Source organism: Podarcis gaigeae (assembly GCF_964106915.1).
Source record: "Podarcis gaigeae genome assembly, chromosome: 9".
Classification (NCBI taxonomy): Eukaryota; Metazoa; Chordata; class Lepidosauria; order Squamata; family Lacertidae; genus Podarcis; species Podarcis gaigeae.
Window position 1 is genome coordinate 18,243,363 of NC_139685.1, and position 16,665 is coordinate 18,260,027.

At 43.4% G+C, this 16,665-nt stretch overlaps 1 protein-coding gene across 3 annotated transcripts in view; it reads right to left on the reverse strand.

Annotated features, from left to right (window-relative positions):
* The window catches only part of ARAP2 (ArfGAP with RhoGAP domain, ankyrin repeat and PH domain 2), a 132,648-nt gene extending 130,116 nt beyond the window's left edge, over window positions 1–2,532 (reverse strand). For 2 of the 3 annotated variants that reach the window (XM_083754820.1, XM_083754818.1), the window contains exon 1: window positions 2,238–2,532. The gene's annotated coding sequence lies outside the window, so the exon portion shown is untranslated. Of the gene's footprint in view, window positions 1–227; window positions 399–2,237 lie in introns of all 3 variants that reach the window. The other variant, XM_083754819.1, reaches the window with a different exon arrangement.
* Between the last annotated feature and the right edge of the window lie 14,133 nt (window positions 2,533–16,665).

A 16,665-nucleotide genomic window follows, 5' to 3' on the forward strand; every position in this document is an offset into this window, starting at 1 on the left:
ACTCTAGAGGAACATCTGCAAAGGAATTGCTCCATTGGTCTCAGGCCTGTCAGCAACCCAAAATATACCACCCACATCCTGATTCAAGGTGTTTATTAATAAAGGTCTTATCTGTCCCACGAGAAATAGCTTACAATAACCACATGTTGATGCAAGCTAAATACTGAGATGTATTTCTCAATGAACAGCGTGCCTACAACAATGATATGGGAGTTTTATCTACTTACCTGGGAATAAGCCTCATTCAGCTCAATAGGACTTTATTCAGAGTAGACCTGCCATGTGTACAATTGCACTGTTAAGCATTTCCTCCGACTTTCAAAACATGTCAAGGGGGCTGATATTTGTGGCCTCTGAGCAGGGCAACATGTTGAAAGAAATCCCAGGGAAACTAATCCCTGAAGAGGAACAAACAAGAATTAAAGAGACAGCTCCCTGTGAACAAGCAGCAACTCATCTCAAGAGCAGAGATTGCTTAAGTGCTGCCACAGTGTGCAGCAAAACTGTAGGCTGAGCTCTCTGTACCTATATCCCATAGGAATGGTACTGCTCAGTACAACAGGTTCACATACAAGTAAAACGCTTTTTGAGAATACAGCCTCCCCAAAGATAGTATGTAAAAACAGCAATGCGGGGACTCAATAAAAATATCTCTCTGCACATGCTCAAGAATACTTTCATATATCCATACTGTATTCTCGTACCTACAGGACCGCCTCTCCTGGTATGTCCCACAGAAGAACTTATGGTCTTCAGATAAAAACATCTTGAAGGTCCCAGGCCACAGAGAGGTTAGGCTGGCCTCAACCAGAGCCAGGGCTTTTTCAGCTGTGGCCCCAATCTGTTGGAACGCTCTGTCACAAGAGACTAGGGCCCTGCGGGACTTGACATCTTTCCACGGGGCCTGCAAGACAGAGCTGTTCCACCAGGCCTTTGGTCAGGGCACAGCCTGACTCCCTCCTCTGGCAATCTTCACAGAATCTCTAGCCCAATGGTTGCCATCAATTTGATTTGAATTAATTTTATAATGAATGATTTTAGAATTTTGTACTATTTTATTGTTGTTAGCCGCCCTGAGCCCGGCTTCAGCTGGGGAGGGCGGGATATAAATAAATTATTATTATTATTATTATTATGGCAGTGCCATAAGCAAATGCCATGGCTGAGCCCTGGAGAACCACAAAATAAATTAAACCCAGGCCGCCATTAGCCAGTCAGAGCAGAACTGTGTTCAGCTTTCAGATACAACAACTGCAACAATATGGTTGGAGAGACATGCTGCAACTTGCAAATTCTATTTGTTGTTACCTCACTGCCCAACGTGCAAATACCAGAACCAGCAGCCGCCAACTTATTTTAATTGCCCCGTTCCTCTATCTTTACCTTCACATAAGGAAAAGGCTTCACCTGATTTCTGAAAGAAGGGTGGAAAATTCTACACATGAAAGGGCTCAATAAAAGTATATTTCAGTAAGGTAGCAGCTCTAGAAAGCATTGTAAAATCTTGCTTTAGAGTGCCTTTGAACTAAGCCATGAACTCTCAAGCTGCTTTCTTAACCTTCAGCTTTTCCCTACAGTTTAGGAATAATCACAGCATCCTTCCTACCTTACAGGCTTGTTGTAAAAGGTACTGATATTAGGTATGCAAAGAGCTTGAACGCACTAAATCAAAGGGAGCTATACTCCAAGCACAGTTAATAAAAGTAAACAGAGGACTCATTAGTGGGTGCAAATTTTGAGGGGGAAATCCAGATTTTTATGTAGAAATCTAAATTTCCTATATTGCCCAATGGCTGCTAATCTTTGGCTCATTTAACACTAATACTTTTGCAATTCCGCACCGCCAAGTTGACTGAATCCCTCAGCCGTGCCCTAAATGAGACCATCTGCAACATCACCGTAAACAACAAGCTGCCGCTTCTCATTAAATGTGGCATTCGTCTCGTTAAAGTGAGCGACTTTTCAGACCCTCCAATGGAAACGTAAGAATGTAAACGAGAAACGGAGGGATTAAGTGTACGTTTCCCTCTGCGGCAATCCCACGGGTTAAACGCAAGTCAGCATTTCCCGGGACAGAGGTTAAGGAAGTAGGTCGGATTCCAAGAAAACTCCCCAAACATGGGGGGGGGGGCGACTCGCTACCAGAACAACCTGGCGGTGGTTTTCTGTTTTCCATTTCCCCTTTTTTCTTTCTTTTTAACCCAAGTCCACCCCCCCTTTTTTTTTTGCAAACTTACCCCAAGAATTCGGATCCCGCAGGAAGCGAGGAGCTGAACTTTACGCTCGCTTTCTCTTTTCTTTTCCTTCTCTCCGCCACTCCTTCCTTCTTATTTGTTACCTGGGCTTGGAGAGGCGCTCCTGCAAAGGGCTAGCTGGCCAGGCACGCAGGTAGGCAGGCAGGTGAAGGCGGAAGAGGCACCTGGAGCAGCCGGACTGGAAGCGCAAAGGCTGCGGCGTCGCCAGGGCGCTCTCCTGCGCGCAGGGCCCGGGGAGGCGGCGGCGGCAGCGGCGGCTCCTCCGTGGGGCGGTCTCGTTCGGCGGCGGAGGGAGGAAGCGGAGGTTTTGCAAGCTGCAGAAAGTGTGCTTGTCCTGCCGCTTTCTTGCTGGCCCTGCGCCTGTTGTTCCAGCAGAATTTCTGCCTAGAATACCCGGCAGAAATTCAACTGGTGAAGTTTTTTCCCCTCCCTTAAGGTGAAGGGAGAAACTTTCTAACGCGGAGTAGGTGAACCTGACTAAATCATTATTATTTTTCAATTTAATCTTTATTGGTTTATAAACAATACATCCAATGCACTTGCAACACCAAAACACCAAAGGATTACAAGCAGACCAATAGCAAAAAGGACAATGTATCTCGAAAAGGAAACAATAAAGTCATTTTCTTTCCGCCTGATGACTTCCGACCTCCTCTGCGTGGGTCCTTTATTTCCTTGTTAACTGCCTCTGTTTTTCAATAAACTTAACCAATATTGCATGTTGTTTATATTCTTTTTAACCTGAGTTTTTACAAGAGGTATTCAAAGCATATTAAAGATTTGACGTGGGGACAATGTTCTTTTAGATATAGGAACTTTTTTTTCCTGGGAGGAAACCCAGGGGGACGCATACCCCTAAACATTTTGTGAATCTACGTTTGGCCTCATTGAGGGGCAGTATTTCAATATGAGTAGGAAAATAAGAGTACCCCTAAACATTTATTTTTTTTAAGCACTGGTTATGACCCTCGGGGTCCCTTTCAACTCTACATTTCTGTGAATACCCTCCTTTACTTTTTGGATTTTGGTGTGCCAGAAGCTGCTGATTAAAACAGCAATCCTAAATCATGCTTAGTTTAGGCTGTGGTTGTCACTTAACAAACCTAGGAGTAATCCCAATTGAATTTAATAGGGTTTTGCTTCTGAGTAGACAGTGTTAGGATTCTGCTGATAGTAATGTGGTTGGGTAAGTCAGTGTTTCCCAACCTTGGGTCTTCAATTGTTTTTGGACTACAATTCCCATCACCCCTGACCACTGATCTTGCTAGCTAGGGATGATGGGAGTTGGAGTCCAGAAATAGGTGGAGACCCAAGGTTGGGAAACACTGGATAAGTTTACACCATGCACCCCCAACCTGCGGCCTTCCATATGTTTTGGCCTACAACTCCCATGATCACTAGCTAACAGGACCAGTGGTCAGGGATGATGGGAATTGTAGTCCAAAACATCTGGAGGGCCGAAGGTTGGGGATGCCTGGTTTAGACGCTGGGCTAAATGGTCCTCATGGGCCTCCTTTCTCTTTAGATGGTGATGTATATTACTCCACTTGCTTCAAAATATGATATGCCAGCCCTGCTGTGTTTTGAACTGAAATAAAAAAAATTAAGGCCTTATATATATAATAAATGTTCATAAATGTACCAAGCAAACACGTACATAAATATATAAACAACATGTCTGAAGCAACACAGGAAATCAGCTCTGAAACCATTTTGACGACCAAATGATTTCTCTGCAAGGTCAAAGGAAAATGGAAAAGCCTCCCCATTGTCTTTTCATTCACAAATCCTGTCTTAAGGGTATGTCTGTGCATGAATAGGGTGAGGCTGTGACCTGGCTCAGGAACTAAGTATTTATCATTACAAAAGACTGGCCAGGTTCCCCAGGGTATCCAATCAAGTAAGCATTAACAGGTAACCTGCCAGACAGGAGGTAAACAACACACTCCGATTTCTGCTGCAGACCGCCCTTTATGTGATGTAGGTATGATGTATCTGGGGGCGGTCTTGGACTCCAGGGTGGGCAATTTAATATGTCTATATAAGGGCAGGGCGGGCACACCTTTGTTTTGGGTCCTCCTCCTTCTCCTGCGTGTGAAGGGGGCACCCTGTTGCAACAGTTCAATAAAGATCAGGCTTACTAGCTGCATTGCTTCTCAGTATTCTCTGGTTGGCCTCTGTTATTTTCTCCAACCAATGGAGAACCTGCAAAGGACTCTATAAGGGCTCTTGTGTCCCCCATAAGGGAATAAGGGCAGATTTTCATTTATTACAGAACCCTCTTGCTCATTCTGCTCAGTGGGACCTGGGATATCTTCCCCGAAGTCCTTCCATGATGGCAACCTTAATAATAATAATAATAATAATAATAATAATAATAATAATAATAATTTATCATTTGTACCCCACCCATCTGGCTGGGTTTCCCCAGCCACTCTGGGCGGCTTCCACAGAAACCAAAAATACACTAAAATCACACATTAAAAACTTCCCTGAACAGGGCTGCCTTAAGATGTCTTCTGAATGTCAGGTAGTTGTTTATCGCTTTGACATCTGATGGGAGGGTGTTCCACAGGGCGGGCGCCACTACCAAGAAGGCCCTCTGCCTGGTTCCCTGTAGCTTTGCTTCTCGCAATGAGGGAACCACCAGAAGGCCCTTGGCGCTGGATCTCAGCATCCAGGCAGAATGATGGGGGTGGAGACGCTCCTTCAGGTATACTGGGCCAAGGCCGTTTAGGGCTTTAAAGGTCAACACCATCACTTTGAATTGTGCTCGGAAATGTACTGGGAGCCAATGTAGGTCTTTCAAGACCGGTGTTATGTGGTCTCGGCGACCACCCCCAGTCACCAGTCTAGCTGCTGCATTCTGGATTAGTTGTAGTTTCCGGGTCACCTTCAAAGGTAGCCCCACATAGAGTGCATTGCAGTAGTCCAAGCGGGAGATAACCAGAGCATGCACCACTCTGGTGAGACAGTCCGCGGGCAGGTAGGGTCTCAGCCTGCGAACCAGGTGGAGTTGGTAGACAGCTGCCCTGGATACAGAATTAACCTGCGCCTCCATGGACAGCTGTGAGTCCAAAATGACTCCCAGGCTGCGCACCTGATCCTTCAGGGGCACAGTTAGCCCATTCAGGACCAGGGAGTCCTCCACAGCAGCCCGCTCCCTGTCCCCCCAAAAACAGTACTTCTGTCTTGTCAGGATTCAACCTCAATCCATTAGCCGCCATCCATCCTCCAACCACCTCCAGGCACTCAGACAGGACCTTCACCGCCTTCATTGGTTCTGATTTGAAAGAGAGGTAGAGCTGTGTATCATCTGCATATTGATTTACACCCAGTCCAAACCCCCGATGATCTCTCCCAGCGGCTTCATATAGATGTTAAAAAGCATGGGGGAGAGGACGGAACCCTGAGGCACCCCACAAGTGAGGGTCCAGGGGTCTGAACACTCATCCCCCCCACCACTTTCTGAACACGGCCCAGGAGGAAGGAGCGAAACCACTGTATGACAGTGCCCCCAGCTCCCAGCCCCTCTAGATGGTCCAGAAGGATGTTATGGTCGATTGTATCAAAGGCCGCTGAGAGATCCAGCAGAACTAGGAAACAGCTCTCACCTTTGTCCCTAGCTCACCGGAGATCATCAACCAGCGCGACCAAGGCAGTTTCAGTCCCATGATGAGGCCTGAATCCCGATTGGAAGGGATCCAAATTAAGTCAAGGTTTCCAGCTTTCCAATGGGACACTGCCTTTATAATTGTAGATATTGTCAAGGTGGCATTATTAATCTCTATGCTGTCAAAAAGCCAGGTTGAATTGCATCATCATCATCAGTGTGGTGCAGTGGTTAGAGTGTCAGGCAAGGACCTGGGAGACCAGGGTTCAAATTCCTACTCCAGCATGAAGTCCACTGGGTGACCGTGAACCAGTCACAGTTTCTCAGTCTAACCTACCTCACAGGGTTGTTGTGGGGGTCAAAGGAACGGAAAACTATGAATGCCACCTTGAGGTCTTGGGTGGAATATAAATGAAATAAAAAATATATTTCAGGGCAAATTGGGCAGGTCTAAAGTATGTAGCCCTGAAGTCAGGGATACTTGCTTCCAACTAACAATACACAGACTGCGTTGGCTGTAGTTACTTGGGACTGAGAGCCCTTGGACTCTTTGAGATTCACTATTAAACAGATATAGGATTGCACTGGCTGTGTAGCTCAAGTGGGATTCAACACGTGCAGCTTGGGACTAAAAACCCTTTCAACCTTACCCAAAAATGGAAAACGAGGTCCCAACTAAAGAATGGCAACTTAAACTGATGGAATATGCGCAGCTTGCGGACCTAGCATATAGAATAAAAGAACAAGAAGAATATACATTTAAAGAAGATTGGAAAATGTTTATCGAATATATGGGGGGAACTGTGTACACCTGAAAATGTTGGCAGCATTAAGATAGATCCAATGGTGTGAACAAGTTTTGTTGGACGTGATAATGGAATACTGAAGGGTTTGGTTTATGTAAAATGTGCAGGGATTTATGATATGCAAAATGAACTATGGAAAGAGAAGAAGGGCAGTCATTGATATTTTAAGGTTGTTTAAATGGATATTCTAAAGTGTAAAACAGAAAATTTAATAAAAAATATATTTTTAAAAAAACACCTTTCAATCTTTGAGATTTACTATTAAATAAACATGCATAGGATCAAATTGGAAGAGGGTCAGAAACCTATATCATTTGATAAAATATATGTACTTTCCCTTTCTTTGGGTAAACCCAAATCAGATGTGTCATGTTCTTAAAAATTATCCATACCACATTTTCTAATTAGTGCAATAAGACTATATGACCCTGGCAGGACCCCTAACATGGCCTGCTCTTACACTGTTAGCTTGAACAGCAGAAATTATCAGGCAAGGTTACACTTCAAGGCCTTGAGATAAGCTTTATCAGCAGCCCAGAGTGGTGATCACACAACTATGGGGGAAGCTCAGAAGCTGGCAATTCTAAATGCAATCTCGGAGTGAAAGCAATAAAGCAAAATCTGGGACACAGGAATGCGTGGACAGCAAAACCCATAAAACACATATGGGTCATAAGATTGTAGAGTTGGGAAGGATCGCAAGCGGCATCTAATCCACCCCACTGCAGTGCAGGAATCTTTTGCCCAATGTGGGGCACGAACCCACGACTCTGGAATTAAGCGTTCCGTGTGTATATTAAAATAGAGGAAGTTTCACCAAGCAAGCCTATACTCATGTTGAGACCAGGTCCAGCATGGCCATTGTTGCAGGAATTTGCCCCTCCAGCAGATATCATGCAGATGCAGCCCACTACCAAAACCAGCTCAATTGCTTTTGTGACTTTTGTGATTTGTCCCCACAAAACACTTCATCACAGTTTCTTCCTATCTGTTCAAAGGGCCTTTGCTGCATGATACCAAATGTAACAATTCACTGATAAATGTGTCTGTGTACTGGCTCACTGGGAAAACTTCAGAAATTCATATAGACATGTGAGCTCAGCTACTCAGCAAGCCCTTCTGCCAGAGAGGTAGCCATTCCAGAAATAAGAAACCCAGATGAAAACAAAAGGGTGTGATTAACTTGGCTGGGAAACAGGGAAATGTAAATATCTTTTTTGTTACACTTGATGGGTGTTTGGTGGAGGGCAAGGAGAACCATGGGGCAGGGCCCAGGATGCTCAGATTACTGCCACCAGACCTCCCCTTTCATGATGTAACCGTGATGTATGAGTGATGTAGTTTGGGGGGGTGTAACATGGGGATTAGCAGCTAATAAAAGTTTGGGGGCTCTTTTGTTTGGGATTTCCATCTTGTTCCACCTTGTGGCAGGTGGGAGTCCTGTCGCAACAGCCTACTGGCTGCTGTTTTGCTCTGGTATTCCTGGCTGGTGTCCTTGTTTTTTTGTCCAAGGGAGCCCTCAGATTTCTCTGTTAACACCATTAATTCAACATAGGATGCAGTTTACATATAACAAGAAAACACTTAAGGGAGAGGAGGATGGCAACACTACCAATATTCGTTAAATAATTGCAAACAGCACAGCCAATCAGGGGCTCCACCAGTGACAAAGATTACATGCCACCCACAGATAAAAGTGGCTAGCAAGCTCACAATGAATTTAAACAAAGCCCTACACTTAATTAAGTTTTGGAGGAAAGTACTAGATTGTATAAATATTACTTTGGGGGAAAGCTAGTATTGTCGGAGGATAATATTATTTTAAATTATCTACCTGCCGGATGGAATTTGACAGCTGGTCAATGTCAATGGATTCTCTGTTCCCTCATTACGGCTAAAAGATTGATATTGATTCCCTGGAAAGAAAAATCTATGGACCCCTTTATTCAATGGATGGAAGATATAACAACTCTTGCAACATACAAATGGATAGCTTATAGACATAAATTGTGTAGGGACAAATATATTGACATTTGGAGTGCATTTATAAAAAAAAACCTGAGTAGGTTATAAGTAAACAAACGTATATATATTAGAATAATAATTTCACTTCCATACCTTTGTATTAGATAAGTATGTACGGAATTATCATGGTTTTTTGCCTTCCTTTTCTTTCTTCCTTTTTTGTATTTTTAAGCACTTTTTTATTTTATATTTTTTCACTTTATTTTGTTTAATTGAAATATATATAGTGGTACGTCAGGTTACATACGCTTCAGGTTACATACACTTCAGGTTACAGACTCTGCTAACCCACAAATATTACCTCAGGTTAAGAACTTTGCTTCCCCACAATGAGTGGTGCAAAGCCTTTGAATCTCAACATGTACACTACAGTGGTACCTCGGGTTAAGAACTTAATTTGTTCTGGAGGTCCGTTCTTAACCTGAAACTGTTCTTAACCTGAGGTACCACTTTAGCTAATGGGGCCTCCCGCTGCCGCCACGCCTATGCCGCACAATTTCTGTTCTCATCTTGAAGCAAAGTTCTTAACCTGAGGTACTATTTCTGGGTTAGCAGAGTCTGTAACCTGAAGCGTCTGTAACCCGAGGTACCACTGTACACTCAGATTACCCAACTTCATTGTACCTTTTCTCCCTATTTTCTCACATCAACACTCTGGTCAGTGACCGAAATAAATCGATTCATTCATTCTCACATCAGAGCTCCCCCCGGGAGAACTCTCAGTGTACACAACTTTTTATCTCCATAGCAGAAGAAGTTGTGGACTCCTGTGTGGAATTTGTATACTGAGGGGGATGTGTTGCATTTGGGTGATGAGCTACATTATAGCCCATCTAGGACAGCTCAGTCAGTAGAGCACGAGACTCTTAATCTAAGGGTTGTAGGTTCAAGCCCCACGTTGGGCAAAAGGTTCCTGCATAGGATGGGGTTGGACTAAATGACCTTAGTGGTCCCTTCTAACTCTACAGTTCTGTGATCTGTGATAATGTTGATGGAGCGGTTGTCAGCACGGAGGCAGGCAGGTATTCATTCTCTCTCTCTCTCTCTCTCTCTCTCTCTCTCTCTCTCTCTCTCTCTTTCTCCCTCTCCCTCCAGTGGTATCTTGGTTTGCATACATCATATCCTGGTTTGCAAGTTGGATCCTCCTAACAGAGGGTCCATGTTGTGCTCGGCCCTGAAACTCTTCCCCAAGTGTCTTGTGGGAGGGGCTTGCCCTGCTCCAAGCTGGTAGTGCCACAGTTATGCCAATGGCCTTTAGCCAATCAGCAGTGTGGCAAGGTTGGGGGCTGGGGGTGTTTATTTGGCAGCACAACGCAGGGTCCTCCTTTTGCTTCGCGCTGCCAAACACCCTCCCACCCACCCGTTAATTAGGTTGTGTTTGGCCTTGCTTTGGACTCTGGTTGGTCGCCTGTTTTGGAACAGGGGCCGGGTACGAATTTTTTCCAATGTGGCAGATTGACTGTGGCCACTTGGTTTTTGCCTACCTCTTAGCAATCGCCACAACTTTGTAAGGTTTGGCGGTTAGGCATTGGTTTAGGCCCCTCCAATGAATAGGGTATTCCGTTAAAGGAATCCAGGGGTCTGGATCTCGTCCGAAGCCCAGCGAGGGGCTAGGGTCATGCCAGGACCCCATGGGAAACACAGGGGTGAGCACCAGTCTATATACATTGATGGAGCTCCCCCTGTTGGTTGTTTACCCTTCCAGGCTTCCAGCAGGGTGGGGCAAGAACCAGATATAGTTTGATACCAATGACTAAATCAATCTTCCCATCATAGTCAGTGGGAAGGAAATTAATTGAGTCAGGTCCAGGGCAGATTTAAGTTATGGTGTTAATGAGAGTGTGGTTTTAGTTTAGAGGAGTATGATACAGTGTTTTAAGTGTATTCCTCCCCTTCATCCCACCTTCACCTGTGGAGCAACTGGGCCAGAGATTTGCACATTTCTATCTAAATCTGGTACCAACTCATGCAACAGCCTTCAGTTTTTTTTTGTGCTTCTATTATGCACATTTTCTCATATAGCCAAACTCATTTGTGAAGGAAGTTGTCTGCGGAAGGTTATTTTATAGTTTGGCTCCCTGCACAATAATTTATATGCATTTCCTCCCATTTTATAGAAATGAGAAAGCACAGTTTATCAGATTCTATAAGACATCATTCCTTGTTGCAACTGAACAAAAGTTTCAGCACCCTGAAAATTCACTTACATTGCAGTAAAGCCGAGTCAAAAAGAACCTTACAAAAATCAGAAAGGAAATTGCATTCTGTGAACCTGATGCAATGCTTATATTGCAAGGAGGACAAGACAACATTATTCTAGGAGCTAACAATGTTCGCAGCCTACTGTGGGTTTGCAAATGTCAGCTGACAGCTTTGAACACGCCAGAGATTTTATTATCTGATATTGTCCTCTCTTTTTTTGAGCTTCCCCGTTAGCATCATTGGAAAGATTTTTCTTTCTCTCTCTCTTTTAAAGAAAATACAATTGCCCATTTGAAAAGTGATTTGAAATGGCGTTTGGAAATTCACTACAAGGAGCATTTTATTTGCCAACCTGGAAATGTTGCATGCTGAACAAATGAAACAGACGAAACACAATTATGGAAGGAACCGTTGGTCTGTTTGAGCGTTGTCTCCAAATGTCTGCTTAACCATACTGGTTTGCACATCAATCCCATATACTGACACAACTCAAAGGTACAGTGGTACCTTGGTTCTCAAATGCCTTGGTTCCCAAATGCCGAAAACCTGGAAGTAAGTGTTCCAGTTTTTGAACGTTTTTCAGAAGCTGAATGTCAGATGCGGCTGTCGGCTATTGTTTCCTGGGTGCCTGCATTTGTCACCAACTTCAGAAGAACAGAAGAAGATCCCTGTTGGATCAGGCCCAAGGGCCATGTTGTCCAACATGCTGTTCTCACTGTTGGCTCAACCAGAAGCTCTTGGGAAATCTATAAGCAGAAACTGAGTGCAACAGCACTCTCTGTGCCTGATATTCCCAGTAACTAGTATTCAAAGTATAGTGCCTACTGACAATGAAGATAGAACATAGCCATCTATCTCCAGTAGTAGTTAGTGTATCCTTAATATATAGATTTATCCTCCATGAATTTGTTTAAAATCCTTTTTTTCTATAATTTTTATTACATTTTCTGTTTTACATTTTCGAATAGTCATTTAAACAACCTTAAAATATCAATGACTGCCCTTCTCTTTCTATGGTTCCTTTTGCATAACATAAATCCCTGCATATTTTACATAAACCAAACCCTTCAGTATTCCATTATTACATCCATCAAAACTTATTTACACTGCTGGATTTATCTTAATGCTGCCAACTTTTTCAAGTGTACACAATTCCCCCCATATACTCAATAAACATTTTCCAATCTTCTTTAAACGTATGTTCTTCTTGTTCTCTTACTCTATATGTTAGGTCCACAAGCTAAGCATAGTCCATCAGTTCATGTTGACATTCTTCTTTAGTTGGGACCTTGCTTGTATTCCATTTAGGGGTAAAGCCCTTTTGTAAGCTGTACAAGTTGGTGACCAGCGCTACAACTTGTGGTATCCAATTCCACAGTTTTACGCACACTATGTGAATAAATACTTCTTTTTGCCTGTCCTGAATCTTCAGACATCCACCTTCCTTGGAAAACCCTGGGCTCTAGAATGATGGTTTTAGAAGGAAAAAAAATTCTCTATTCACTCTCCCTACACCATGCATAATCTTTTACACCTTACTCAACTTTTTTTTATAAACTAAAAAGCCCCAAATGTTCTAATTTTTTCCCCTGAGAAGAGTTGCTCCCTCCCCTTGATCATTTTGGTTGTCCTTATCTGAACCTTCTCCAACTCTGCAATACCTTTTTGAGGTGAATCAACCACAATATTCAAAATGTGGTTGCACCATAGATTTGTGTAATGAAGTTATGAGACTTGCTCTTAACCCATTAGATTTCTAATCATGTATTCACTCTCCCTGCACCATGCATAATCTTTTGCACGTCTTTTGTACGCCAGTTCTCTTTATTCCAGAAAGGCCACACCTAGTTGTCACCTAGTAACTCCTTTTTCATTGTCAACAGTAAGTCCATGTTTCCTTGCCAGGTGCTTATTTTGCTATAGGACAAGTGTACACTGTTTCTTAGGCTTAGCAATAAATACTAGAGGACAAACTTTCTTCAGAAAACTGTTCTACTGGGAAATCTTTTGCTTTTAGTTTACCATGGAAGCTGTTACTGATAATCTAGGTCAAATACTGGAAGAGATTGGGCACCAAAACTTCAGTTTAGGAGAGCTTCTTAAAGGTGACAGTAAGGACAATGAGAAGATAGCAGAATTCCTTCAAAAACTGACTCCTCTCCTTCTAGAGCTCATGAAAGCCTTCAGCCGGCAACTGGAAGACGCTTCTAAGATTCTTCAAAATACCTATCAGCTGCTGGATGTTGTTCATGCCAAAGGCTGGGAACAAGCTTCAATTAAAGGCAAGTAAAGCTAAATATGTAAATCAAGGACTATGTAGCAGCCAATTGCTCAAATGCAAGACTCAGCATACATAGTTGTATGTATTTTTAGAAATTGGTTTTCTATTACGAAAGTTCTAGAGAAAGCAGCAAACAGATACAATTTATTTAAGGCTTCAGTCAGGCCCGTAAGGTGAGTAGAGTTTAAGGAATTCACAGAGAGCATCATAAATAAATATGAAATGGCAAAAAACCACTAAAAATAAGCAGTCTTAAAGTTGTTTAATTTACCAAATAATTTTAATAACATTATATTCAAAAATTGAAAACATGTCAAGCGAGATTGCGAACTTTAGAAACACACTCTGCTCTTGTTACTTTAAGAACCCCTCAATCTAAAGAGATTAGGAGGTGAACACGATTGTCTCTATGCTATGACAAATATTCATTCCTGCAGCTCATAAAGGCACCCCCTGTGGGTGGCTTATAATTACTTAAACATATATAAACAATAATAAAAAGATTTTTTTTTAAAAAAAATGTCCCTTGCATGTAAGTCTAAACACAAAAACAAAATTCACATAAGGAATCTGTGCCTCCTTCTCTATTTTGGGTACTAGTGTGTTGCCAAGAAGTAACAGGGGATGCGGGTGGCACTGTGGTCTAAACCAATGAGCCTCTTGAGCTTGCCGATCAGAAGGTTGTAACTTCAATACCCACAATGGAGTGAGCTCCCATTGCTTGGTCCCAGCTCCTGCCAACCTAACAGTTCAAAAGCACACCAGTGCAAGTAGATAAATAGGTACTACTGCAGTGGGAAAGAAAATGGTGTTTCCGTGCACTCTGGTTTCCCTCACAATGTTCTGTTGTGCCAGAAGTGATTTAGTTATGCTAGCCACAAGACCCGGAAAACTGTTTGTGCACAAATGCCAGCTCCCTTGGCTCAAAAATGAGATGAGCACTGCAACCCCATAGTCACCTTTGACTGGACTCAACAGTCCAGGGGTCCTTTACATTTACCAAGAAGTATCTAGAGACCTTTAATCTGACACATATTAAATACTTGAGCAAAATGTTAGTATGCTCGTCCCAACCCTTTGGAGTTCCTTTTCCTGTCTCACAGAAGGAACCTCCAGAAGGCTCTTGGATCAGGACCTCAGTGTCCAGGCTGAACTATGGGGGTGGAAATGCTCCTTCGGGTATACTGGGCCAAGGCCATCTAGGGCTTTAAAGGTCAGCACCAACACTTTGAAATTTTGTCTGAAACATACCGAGAGCCAGTGTAGATCATTTTGGACCAGTGTTATGGGGTCCCAGTGGCAGCTCCCAGTCACTAGTTTGGCAGCCACATTCTGAATTAGTTGCAGTTTCTGAGTCACCTTCAAAGCCCTGTGTAGAGTGCATTGCAGTAGCCCAAGCAAGAGATAACTAGAACATGCACTACTCTGGTGAGACAGCGCTCAGGCTGTTAGGTCTCAGCCTGTATACCAGATGGAGCTGGTAGACAGCTGCCCTGGACACAGAATTGACCTGTGCCTCCATGGACAGCTGTGAGTCCAAAATGACCCCCAGGCTGTACACCTGGTCCTTCGGGGGTACAGTTACCCCATTCAGGATCAGGGAGTTCCTTACACCTGCTTGCCCCCTATCCCCCAGAGACAGCACTTCTGTCTTGTCAGGACTCAACCTCAATCCGTTAGCTGCCATCCATCCTCCAACCGGCTCCTGGCATTCACACAGGACATTAACTGCCTTCACTGGTTCAATTTGAAAGAGAGATAGAGCTGGGTATCATCCACATACCGATGAACACCCAGCCCAGATCCCCTGATGATCTCTCCCGGAGGCATCATATAGATGTTAAAAAGCAGGGGGAGAAGATGGAGCCCTGAGGCACCCTACAAGTGAAGGCCCAGAGGTCCAAACACTCACTCCAGAACACCACTTTCTGGACGCAGCCCAGGAGGAAGGAACTGAACCACTGCATAACAGTGCTTCCAGCTCCCAACCCCTCTAGACAGTTCAGAAAGATACTATGGTCAATGGTATCAAAAGCCACTGAGAGATCCAGCAGAACAAGGAAACAGAACAAGGAACCTTTGTCCCTAGCCCACCGGAGATCATCAACCAGGACAACCAAGGCAGTTTCAATCCAATGATGTGGCTTAATCCTGACTGGAAGGGATCCAAATTGTCTCGATTGAGTTGATTAATCATGTGAAATCAGTTCCAGAATTTTGCACGTCAAATAATATTTAGCCTTACATTCAAATTGCAATAGGCTTTTGAAGTAAAGGTTAAGTAAACTCGACTGTAATGCACAGAAGACCGGGCTGTAAAAAATGTGTTGCTTTTGCTACAACCAGACAAACAGCATTGCCCCTCTGGAAGTTGGGCAAAAAGAAAACGACAAAGCAACAATTTGTAAAATATAAATGAAAAACTATTGTTTCATTTCCCCCACTTCCGCAAATTACAGGAAGTTGTAGGTGTGGACATTGCAAGGTCAGATTCCTTCTGAGAGCACAGGGGGGTGGGATAGGCAACTTGTAATAAATTGGCTGCTTGCAAATGCACAGGTTGAGCAAGACAGAAGCAGTATGCAGGCACACAAGCTAAGCTCTTGAATGAAATCAATTCAGCTTGCCAGTATCTTGAAAGATGCTTTAAGAAGTCAGGGACCTTCGCTATTTTGCCTCCCTCCTCCACCCAGAGCTAAATCCAAACTGACAATGCTTTGTCTTCTTCCCTTTATCATCTATGTGCAGTGTTTTTTCCCATCTCCATTCAGACAGGTGAGATCATGTTCCAGTTGGGATAGCAAGGGACCATCAAGTATGCATATGCATATATATATATATATATATATATGCTTTCGTAGATTTTCACGGGTACAGGAATGCAGAAAGCACCAGCCTGAAGATGACGAGTGAGACCTCGTCGAAACGTCGCCTAGACACCCCAACTTTTACACGGGAAGACACCCGAGGACACCAAAACCTGCATATATATATATATTGCTTACAACCTGATATCCATAATTTAATAGACAAAAATGTTTTACCTAACTCAGAAGTTCATTTATGCCTCGGCTTCTGAGTCATGAGCCTAAAGAAAGCAACAAAAGGAGCTTTCTTTTGAGAAAATGGTGACTTAGATTCACCTTAATGGAGATGTTTGATCTGCATCAGTTCCTTTTTAGATTCTTCTCCAAGAAAGTACTCTCCTTCTCCAAGAAGGTACTCCTGGACAAAAGCCCCTGTCCTCCTTTCTTCCCCTCCCTCCCTCCCTGCCTCTCTTTTGTATAAAATACTCCACAAGAAAAGAGGAGATGAGAGATGAGAACAGAGTCTGCCATTGTGTTACAAAACCGGGCAATCAAGGTCGGAGAGGAAAGAAAGCGGCAGCCTCAAAGGAGTCTGCATGATTCTGAAGAATAAAAAGTACTTTACTTGCTTAACTCTATAAAGAGCAGCATATTGAAAGTACTGCTATGTTGGCAG